The 4,888-nt window shown below is 40.1% G+C and overlaps 1 protein-coding gene across 1 annotated transcript in view; it reads left to right on the forward strand.

Moving 5' to 3' along the window:
• The first annotated feature begins 2,497 nt into the window (after window positions 1–2,497).
• The window catches only part of hoxb3a (homeobox B3a), a 17,446-nt gene continuing 15,055 nt past the window's right edge, over window positions 2,498–4,888 (forward strand). Inside the window, exon 1 of the mRNA XM_037689365.1 lies at window positions 2,498–2,556. The gene's annotated coding sequence lies outside the window, so the exon portion shown is untranslated. The remainder of the gene's footprint in view (window positions 2,557–4,888) is intronic.

Consider the following 4,888-nt stretch of genomic DNA (forward strand, 5'->3'; position numbering starts at 1 on the left):
ATGAATGTGTGTGTAGTAGAGTGCTGTATGAATGTGTGTGTAGTAGAATGCTGTATGAATGTGTTTGTAGTAGGGATGGGGCCGATCCGATCCAGTATCGGTATCGGCCTCCGATACCAGCATAATTTATGTATGGGATTTTTCTGATCCACTTGCCGATATATCCGATCCATGATGCAGTTTGTCTTCAAACTATGGAATGGATTTCCTGAACGGCGGCGTGTCTCATGAACCCAGAGTAATAAGACCCGCCTCACCTTCAGGAAATCCAGTTCATAGTTTCCAGCCAGCCACAACTTGAGGGCTGAGTTAGCAGCACTGTGGCTAACAGCTAACCAACTTTTCATCTAAACATGTCAGCCGTGTGGAAGCATTTTACACTAAAAACGCCACAAAACAAGACAGCAGCATGCAATGTCTGCAGAGCCATAGTGCCACATTAAACCGCGGTAAAGTTAGTTTTACGTTGGACATTTGAGCTCCATGGCTTCAGCGGGGTGCTGTTCTTTGCTCAAATGGAAAGAGGCGACTCGACCCCGGCCAGCCGCGTCCAATCTGCCCCGCTCAGTCTGCTCGTCTCCGAGGAGGGACAGACTGAGCGCGGCTGCCCCAAATCAGGCTGCTTGCTTCGGATTGAACAAGAAGAAGACATCGCTGAAACCACGGAGCTCAAATGTTTACCGAGAAGTTGCTAAACTTTATCATGTTTAATGACCACTATCAGTTGTAGAAAACGAAGGATTTCACAGTTTGATACTTGCATCCAAGATATAGTTTATCCTCCAGGAGATATTTGTTAGTACAACAGTAAACAATCATAAAAAAAAACATGATTTGAAAAGTATATTAAAAACAAAAACAGCTACATTATATAGTGATGTAAAATACTAAAAACGGGAACATGTCTGTTGGTTTATGCCATGAACTTAGCAGGTGTTTGAATACATTTAATATTTTATTTATTAATTCATTCATGAAAAAGAAAACATTGAATGAAAAGAGTGTAGCAAGAAGAAAAAAAAGTCTTATATCTGCCCCTTATTTAAAAAAAATAAAAATAACTAAATAATCACTTAAAATTAATCACTTTAATATCCACTTTAAAGCTAGGAATAAAAAGAAACTTGTTTTGTGTTAGCAGAATTTAATTCTAACTTTAAAACGTATCCAACATTAATAAAACTTACCTCAAGTTGCCTTTTTGGACATTCATGCATATATTTGTACAAATTGTACTTGAGAGGAGATTATTACAGCCTCATATAAAATCAACGATGATGATGATATCGGAATTGGATCGGTATCGGCCGATATTCAGACTTAGGTTTCGGGATCGGATCGGATGTTTTAAAAAGTGGATCGGTGCATCCCTAGTTTGTAGTAGAGTGCTGTATGTATCTGTGTGTAGTTGGAGGCTGTATGAATGTTTGTTAAATGATGGCACAGATTGTGTTGTAAAGAGCTTTGAGTATCTTGACTACAGAGACTCTATAGAAGTGCAGTCCATTTACAAACTCATCCACTATGACAAGGTGGCAACTCATGAAAAAAAAAATTCATGTATTTTTGTTTTACAATTAATTCACATTTGGTGTTTCCAGAATACATCCATTGCTCACTGACCTTATAAAAACAAGCAAACAAACAAATAAAAAATAAGTCAATTCGTTCGGTTTGGCTGAAGAAAATATTTTTACAAAGACTCAAATGATATGCAGCAAACAGGAACTTTAGCTTTAAATGTCAGACTCAACACTGTTTGTCTGTTAGGAAAATATCTCATGAACCACTGGACTATTTTTATTAAAAGCTTCAGAAAACAATTATTTTATTCACATCTGATTACCTTTTGAAGACAGTCCAATTTGAGATGGCTGCCACAGCTAACCAACATTAACCAGCACAAGAATTGCTATGTCAGTCACCTTTTCAAATAGTGAGCTAACATTAGTTGTGGTTGAAGCTGAGAGTCACACACAGCACATACCATGAGTGTGATGACGCACCATGGTGAGAGCACGGACAATATTATTTTACGTTCACAACTGCAGCATTTCTTCTCTCTGTCTCTTTCTCCCTCTTTCTCTTTCTGTGTGGGTGTGTTTGCGCGCCCGTGCGCGTGCACACAACATTACAGATAAGCGATAAGAGTAAGGAGCCTCTGGACAAAGTTTGCTGCAGTCATGAGTTTTTGCTGTGAAGCTGATTTTTTGTTGTTCAGAGTGATTTTTATAGAAAACATATTCCAGCATAAATTTAAGGACTTCCTCGTTTGTTTTCCTGCTGCTCTGTTTGTTGCTTCATCTAATCTCATTTTAGAGCAGCGCATTATTTTGGCTCAGGGTCCAGATAATGTCTGACACAGCACAACACCCCCCCCCCCCCCTCCCAGCTCCCATTTTGGCTCCTCAGCACGTCGGGCCCTCTGAAGGAGGCCTCCAGTCTTTGTCTCGGCCTGCTGGGCTCGTGTAGTTTTCTCCTCCTGCTCCGTGCCATCAGACGGGCCGAGGACGCACGGAGAGCTGCTGGTGCGGGATGGAGCGGAGCGAGCTGTGCGTGAGTGGAAACTAAAAAGTGCTTGTGAAGCAGCAGAGGGGCTGCTGCTGCGCGCTTTGATTTATGTGTTTTAGAGAAGTTGTCAGGCGCAGAAACACGCGCACACTTTGATTTGACCAACCTGACGCAACAAGTAGAGCGCCATTTATTATTGTAGAATTAGAACGCGCGTGCAGGGGTGAAAACATGGACATGTTTCTGACTACTGCTGCTTGTTCTGGTGCTAAATTCATGATCATTTATTTTTCTCTGGGTTGTTGTGTTGAAGCTGTTTATGATTTAGTTTATATTGTTCTTATAATTTTAATTTCCCTCTTTGATTAATTTATACCTTCCAGAGTGAACCTGAAGGAGAATGTTCCTTTCTGTTTGTCCCCATAATATTTATCTGCAGATGGTGCGCAAACTCAGACAAACAAAAATTTGTAAAACTTAAAATATAAATTTATTGGGGTAACGTCATGGACTGCAGCATGTTGGTCTCATGTTATCTCCCACGCTGTCTGCTCCCTGATTTTACAATTCACATTATTACAAAATTAAAGCTCGACGTTTTGATTCCTTCTTTTATTCCCGTTCATCCCAAGACTTTTTCTGAAAGCTAATTGTATTCCCATAAACATCCAGGAGAGGGGAAAAAAAAGATAAAATCCCAGTATGTGCTGCTGTTTTTTTTTTTTTTTTTTCTCCTTTGTCTGCATGGTCTGATTCTGTGACAAATAACAGACCCCTGCACGAGCTGAAACACAGATTAGATACAATGAACACAAATAATTAAAAAAAAGCTCAAATATGTGACCATTTACACGTTTTACTGATTTATTTCGTTTTTTTATTAAACCAACAAATAGCATCTTATAATAGTTATTATTATGAGTGTCTGTTACATGAGCATGGAGGTGTGAATATTAATAATAAACATGAGGCGGCAGTTCCGGTGATTTAAAGAGCTGAAATGAAAAAAGTTGCTTCAAAGTGAACATGATTAAAACCAGTATATTCCAGCAGCAAACATGGCGCTGACAAGGTGATTTCCACAAAGCGGGAATCAGAGGAAAATCCTTTGTGTCATTCTCTGTGACCTCCATGTCTGAATCCCGGCGGAGGGAAAAGGAAAACTGGATCAGTACCGAGTCAGAGACAAAATCCGGGTCCAAACCCAAACGGTCCAGAAAACACTCGATCCTCCAACAAGCACGAACCTGCTGTTACAAGTCAGAGGAATCCTCCCCGTGCTGGTTCTGCTCTGACAGGGTGGGAATAAAAAAAGAGCTGATTAGTGGTTTGTTAATGAGTGATGAGGCTTTTCAGCGCGTCCGTCGCTCCGCGCGCACGCTTTGTTGTCCTTTTTGTCTGAAGAAAAGTTGCAGACGGACACAATTCAGGATCCCACCTTCCACCTACACTGAGCTCATCCTCCCATTCAGCAGAGCGTAGCCACAGCTATCTGTTTTAACTGGGTTCACGCGCGCGCGTGCGCTGCCAGGTGAAAGGATATCATAAATCTTAGGCAGCCATAAAACGACACAAGGAGCGACCTGAATTATAAAAATAGAGAAGTGGGAGAGGAGGAGGATCGTGTGTGTGTGTGTTAGCAAAATAGCTCATGAACACCTGGGATTGCAACAAAACTTGCAGAATGTAATGAGCTGTTTAACCAGAGTCAACCCGATTCAAGATGGCCGCCACAGCCAAGTGACCTAAATATTGGTTATAGCTGTTTGAGTTTGGAGTAGAAGTGGTTGACACTGATTAAATACCCTGAGTACCAACAAACTGTGCATCACCTTTGTGTAAAAATACGCTCATAACTCAGTAACTGTGTTAGCAAAATAGTTGATATAGGCGGATGGAACTTTTCCAACAGTTATCAAACTGAAAGCTGTTGGAGTTGTTAAAAAGGAAGAAGTTCTGTCAGTTGGAGTTTTTGTGTTATATTTCATGTGGTGGTGACTGAAGGTCATACACAACTTATTCTTTGAAGGTCAGTGTCAGAGTCAGTTTCACATTAACTCTTTCATTTATCAGCATGACGTCATCTTAGTATAACTGTTATCATGAAGGCTGCAGGCGATCCTTCAGAGACTGCGGAGTCTTTAAGTTGTTATTTGTTTTGGAGCTTCACCTCTTCTTGTGTCTTCTCTCCTGCGTCTCTATAACACATAAAATGTAATATTTTATGTTGCAGAATAACAGAGAAAACTTATTTGAATTAACTTGATGAAACTCTTTCTTGCTTTCCCTTAACCTAACTGCAACGTTGTTATGCATGCTAGCAATATATATATATATATATAAGTTAATTCAAATAAGTTTTTTCTGTTATTCTGCA

This window comes from Nematolebias whitei, chromosome 15 (assembly GCF_014905685.2).
Source record: "Nematolebias whitei isolate Nwh7 chromosome 15, NemWhi1, whole genome shotgun sequence".
In the NCBI taxonomy this organism is placed as follows: Eukaryota; Metazoa; Chordata; class Actinopteri; order Cyprinodontiformes; family Rivulidae; genus Nematolebias; species Nematolebias whitei.